Below are 6,343 nucleotides of genomic sequence, written 5' to 3'. Positions count from 1 at the left end.
TGTGGCTGTAATTATCTTGATATAGAATTAAATCTATTTTTATCAAAAATAGCATCTCTTGATTCAATAACAGTATTAATTGAAATTGAACCATTTGGTTCAATTACCATGAACCTATATGCCTTGCTAATATGTGCATATCCTATAAATATGCATTCAATTCCTCTTTCACCTAACTTTTTATGTTTAGGTGTTGGAACTTTGACAATAGCTCTACAACCCCAAACCTTCAAATAATTAAGGTTTGGTTTCCTTTTCTTCCATTATTCATAGGGGGTTATTTTAGTTTCCTTATTAGGAACTCTATTCAATATATGACAAGCTGTTAGAACAGTTTCTCCCTAAAAACCTTGTCCAAGACCTGAATATGATAACATTGAATTTACCATTTCAGTTAAGACTCTATTTTTCCTTTTAGCTACACCATTTTGTTATGGTGTGTAAGCGGCTGAAACTTGATGGACAATTCCAGTGGATTCAAAATAACTTGGATTGTAGTATTCTCCACCTATATTCGATCTTAAGCACTTGATAAATGATTCACACTAAAGTTCAACTTTAGATTTATAAACTTTAGATTTATCAAGCGCTTCATCTTTTGAATGCAATAAATATACATAACAATATCTAGAACAATCATCAATAAAAGTAACAAAATATTTCTTTCCACTTAATGTAGAAGTATTATGCATGTTACATAAATCACTATGTATCAAATCAAGCAATTTTGTTTTCTTTTTAACCTTAGGAAAGGGTTCCTTGTAATTTTAGTCAACATACATGTATTGCATTTTCAATATTATTATTAAAACAGAATTAAATCTAACTTATACATGTCATTCAATTTTTATAATTCAAATGACCTAATCTATAATGTCATAAACAAAAGATTCAACCATATAAGTAGAAATAGTATTTTTATACTTATTCATAATATTGAGTTTGAAAATACTCTCATACATATACCTTTTCCCTACAAAAATTTCTCCCTTAGACAAAATGAACTTATCTGCCTCAAAACAAGTTTGAAACCAAACTTATTCAATAGACTTCCAGACACTAAATTCTTCCTAACTTCTGGTACATAATATACATCATTTAAGGTTAAAACCTTTCCAGAAGTGAATTGTGGTTCCACAGACCCTTTGCCTTTGATTGCTGTGGTGGAAGAATTTCCCATGTACAAGACACTGTCATTTTCACATTGTGTGAACTTTGTGAACATGCTTTTGTCTTTGCACACATGTTTGGTTGCTCTGGTATCAATCCACCATGTATTATCATCTTGTGTCATATTAATTTCAGATATCATTGCAACGAACTTTTCCTTATTATCAGCCTTAGAAGATGATTTCTTCTTTAAAAATTGACATTCATTCTTGAAATGTCACGACTAACCACAATGATAGCATGAGCCCTTTTGTTTATTTTTGAACTTAGGTGCTTTATCAGTCTGTTTGAACTTTCTCTTGAATGGTTTAGTAGTCTGTACTTCCTCCGTAACATGCACTTTGGCATTTTCAGAATTTAGATTCTATTCTTGCTTTTGATATTCTTCTTTAATACGAAAATGATTTGCCAAAGCCTCAAGAGATATTTCCTCTTTCTTATGTTTTAGATTTCTTTTAAAGTCTTTCCAAGATGGAGGAAGTTTGTCTATTATAGAGGATACAACAATCATTTCATCCAATTTCATATTGCTTGAATTGATTCAGCATTTTTTCATTATCACTAATTGTTCCATAACAGAACGGCCATCAACCATTTGATAATTATTTAAATGACTGACAAGAAATTTCTTACTTGTAACATCTTCGGTCATGTATCTTGTCTCCAATTTGTCCCATAATTCTTTAGCGGTGACCTCGTTTTGGCAGGTGTCGAACAAACCATCAGATAAACCATTCAATATGTGGCATATGCACATGTAATCAACATTCCCATTTTTGTCTTTCTTGGGTTGCAGCAACAGATTCATTTTTATTCTCTTTAGGTCTTAAAGTATCCAAAACATAAGCAATCTTCAAAGTTGATAATAAGAAGTGCATCTTTTTCTGCCATCGTTAAAAATTGCCACCAACAAACTAATCAAGTTTGATATAGTTGGAAGCCAACTCCCTTAGTGTTCTACTTTCATGTGTTGTGGTAGTCATCATGAATTATAACCTTAAAATTGTTAGTCCAAATCTCCGATGAGGAAAATCTCGAACACACGAACAAAACTCGAACAGAAAAAGAAGAGATAGAACGAGGCTCCATGGTGTGTATCAAGCCACTATCTTTAAGGTTATATTCGCCCCCACCTATCTTCGATGTGCAAATAAGTTCCAAGCAAATTAACCTCGAGGATACAATGGAGCCAATGACTCTTTGCGTTTTGCACTGACGAGAATAGTCTAGTACACACTGAGTAATGTATAACAAGAAACTCAATTTCTACAAATGACTTCTGCAGTACTACTTTATAGAATAATCTAATAATATTAGAAAATGAAGGAAGGAAAGAAAGAATATTAGAATTTGTTGGTGTGTTTTCCATATGAAATCTCATTCCTATTTATAGGAATTTTCATGTCTCTTCATAGATTATCATCACTAGGTGTCTTTTTGAATAATAATATCTTTAAAATAAACACATAATTATTCATTTAATATTATAACTATTCAAATAATATTATTTAAATAGTTATAATTCTTTTTCAAAAAATCAAATAATATAATCTTTTGATTAATTACACCCATTCATTAATAGTTATTGGAACACTGCAAATATTTGAAAATGTTTCAACAGGAATAACTTACCCAAGATTTCTCTCACTTCCATCTTCATCTTCAAGCCTCTATGTTTGGTTTCATATGAAATGACACTTTTGAATTAGAGTTGGATGTGATATCTCACTTTAATTTCTAAGAATTTTAGGTTAGAAATATGTTTAAACAAGAAAAAGACCAAATTGAATTAAATGTAAAGCTTTTTTGTTCCTCTCCTCTTTTTTCCATGCACCCCACATTGGAGTTTTTATAAAAGAGTGATTTCTCTTCATATTTATAGAATTTTCTTTATTTAACATTTAATTATTTAATTAATTTTATCAAGAGTTCGCATTTAATCACATGATTTTAATTACTGGTTATAATTTATCCCATCAAAATATCACACTTTTATAATTCAAAATTTAAAATAATATTTAATGACCAAATTGTCCTTTAAAATATCTTTTGTCATATTTAAGACATTTGGGTAAAATAGTCATTTCACCTTTTTCCATCACTCAATTGTTTGACACATCACATACCTATGTGTCCTAAGTAATTATTACTTATATATATTATTTATTCATCGTATAATTGGAATTAAGCCATTTTCTCATAAAATGGTAAAATCACACTTTAGTCCTGTACTTTTCACCACTTTTCAATCTAGTCCATATCCCAATTTTTGACTTCACTTATCAATTCATATCCATGTCAAGTTCATAAAAAGTATTTCTTAAATTTTTGCTTTTTTCTAAAATGGTAAATTTGCACTTTTAATCCATTTTTCACAAAATTTCAATTTAATCTTTATTAAAATTTTACTATTAGTACTTGCTTTTTCAATGTCAAAATTTGACTTTACTATCATTCTTCAATTGACAAACTCTTACTTTTTGAAAAAAATTGCTATTTATCTTTCGAAATACTACTATTGGAGACACTGATATTTTTTCGGTGTTACACCGCCAACATGGTCCAATTTCTAAATGTCCAATTTTTATTCCATGCACCAATTATCTCATATAAATAATATATACATCATGAATTCTTAAGAATTGACCAAAATACCCCCTTCGTGACAAAATTACCATGTCACCCCTTCGTGTCTCAAAATTCAATTTCTTTACAAAATTAAACACTTAGTCCAATACAAGCCCATAATTTATACTAAACCTTTAGTACAAGTCTTTTGGTGGTAAATGTTAACTTTTACCTTTCTCTCAATAAAAATGGGAAATCTACAATTTAGTCTCTATACTTTTGGAATTCTTTCAATTTGGTCCAAAAGTGATTTTTCTCACACTAACACGTATCCAATACATTTTCATGCAAAATAATCAATAATAATCCAAATTTCACTTTTTGATCAAATTTACACTTTAATCCTCAAACTTTTCAAATTTTGTGATTTGATCATTTTGTCACATTTTACTTCTAAAATTCTTCTCATTAATTCCTACATCATGGATCACTTTATTTTCATAAGAATTCTTTTATCTAACAAATTTTTAATTTTCCAAAATTCACTATATTTGCTATCAAAATAGTACCACGTGTTTAATTGAAAATTTTGAAATGTTACCATATGAATAAAAAGATCATGTTGAGAATTATTGTTGTTATTACTTTATCATCACTTTTCGCACACCACATATAAGATGAAATGTTGGGGTATTTTAATTAAAAAGAAAACTAAAATTAATATTAAAGAAAGTTGTCATCAACAAGCATTTAAGGATGCGAGTTTTGCTTCACTTCGTTAAAATTTTCCTTCAATTCTATGCTATAAATATGGTTAATTTTTCGTAGGAAAATCATCCATTTTCAAAAGGAAAAGGAAAAATAAAATCCTAAGTTTTAAGAGTGCTAATCAAATTGAGTGAAGAAAATGTTAATTGTGGTGGAAACATTAATTCTAAATAGTGCAGGTTAGTAAGATGGATAATGGGTGATTGGGATTGCGGTATCTTAGAGGATTGCATGCAGTAAAACTTCTTTGCACTAGTTATTATCATGGAGATGACATATATAGTCTCAAGAGAGTGATTTGTTTAAGACTTAATCTCTATCACCCTATTTTAACTATAAGAGTTGTGATAGATGGCAGCAAATTGATCATATACTTCTATTAGTAAAATTATTATGCAACACTCTCCAACACTTCAAGGTAAAATTCATTACGGAGTACATTGTTGAAAGTTTGCCCAAAACAACTTTAAGCTTGTGGTCTGAACTGTCTTTTCTACTTTTATGGTGCAAATTATAAGAGATGAAAGCAATAAGAATTTTGAAAACTATTTATATTCAAAATAAGGGTCTACCATGATCTCTGTCGGGCATGGAAATTGGGGATGAGAAAAGTGATATTGGAGACAGATAGTGCATCAGTAGTGCACTTACTGCAAAAGTAGAATATTGTTGCACCGCTGAATGTGGTTCTGCGGTCAATTCTAGTTTTGCTCTAGTGAGATTGAGAGGTTCGAGTTGAGCATATTTATCGTAAATGTAATCGTGTAGCAGATGAGATGGCTGCTGTGTCTATTGGACGATCGTTTCGTCTGCAGATTTTTCGAGATCCACCTTCAAGGGTGTTGCAGCTACTACACGATGATATGCAAGGATTAACATGGACGAGAATGGTAGCTGTTTAGCTGCATATTTGTCTCTTTTCTTAACCCCCCAGTCTAATTATGGTTGTAATTTCCCCACATTTTTTATGGGTTTTTATCTGTTTTACTATCTGAAATTAAGATGATATTCTAATAAACTCCTACTAACAATGACAAGATGATATTCTTAATAAGTCTAAATTGATAACATTATTAATATTTGCTTTTTTTTAAATAATGACAAGAATTTTTTGATTGAATCAAATGAAAATCTAATCAATCAAAGAAAACAATTTGGAAGATTACATTAACGTAGAAAGAGGTTAAATCATTCAATTCAATCTCGTAAGTGAAGTGAAAATCTAATCAATCAAAGAACAATTTAAACTTATATTACATTAACGTAGAAAGAGGTTAAATCATTCAATTCAATCTTGTAAGTGAAGTTTCTCTCTGACTGAATTAAATCATGCGAACCATCAATTGAATCCTTAACGCCCTTCCTACAAACCCACAAACATATATATGATTACTTGTTTTATCATAAACAAGGTGTGTAAGCATATACATATATGTATATATTAGTATTACCACTTGATGGAAACAGCATGGTTGGCTTCATGGTGGACATTGACAAAAACTGTGTCCCTTATGCGAACCCCAATCTTAGAGCCCGGAAAGCTGGTATTGAGGGTCAAGATGTTGCTCGTGCTACACACTTGTGAACCGGGATTCTTCCAACTAATTTAAACAGACATAAATAAACAAAACCCAAAATCAAAACTCAGCGCTGCTCAACCGGAAACGAGGGAAAGATGCAACAAACTTGCGAAAAAAACCTGTAATGGTGGACTTTAGCCCTGCGTAAGACAAGGATATTCAGAAAATAACAAAAAAGCCCTGAAATCCTGATAAACCCTTGCTTTTGAGAACCCAAGTTTTTATTTTCTATGTATCTGTGCTCTTCAGGTTTCCCC

General features: G+C 30.6%; 1 long non-coding RNA gene across 1 annotated transcript; it reads right to left on the bottom strand.

Moving 5' to 3' along the window:
* Positions 1 to 5,666: 5,666 nt before the first annotated feature.
* Positions 5,667 to 6,343, bottom strand: LOC105769908 (uncharacterized). Its single transcript, XR_001126096.2, has 3 exons — positions 6,206 to 6,343; positions 5,958 to 6,107; positions 5,667 to 5,869 (listed from the first exon to the last, which is right to left on the bottom strand). It is a non-coding gene; the product is annotated as an uncharacterized LOC105769908 (long non-coding RNA).

This window comes from Gossypium raimondii, chromosome 5 (genome assembly GCF_025698545.1).
Source record: "Gossypium raimondii isolate GPD5lz chromosome 5, ASM2569854v1, whole genome shotgun sequence".
NCBI classification, from domain to species: Eukaryota; Viridiplantae; Streptophyta; class Magnoliopsida; order Malvales; family Malvaceae; genus Gossypium; species Gossypium raimondii.
The sequence above is the reverse complement of the archived record's forward strand: the minus strand, read 5'-3'. Positions and strand labels throughout refer to the sequence as shown.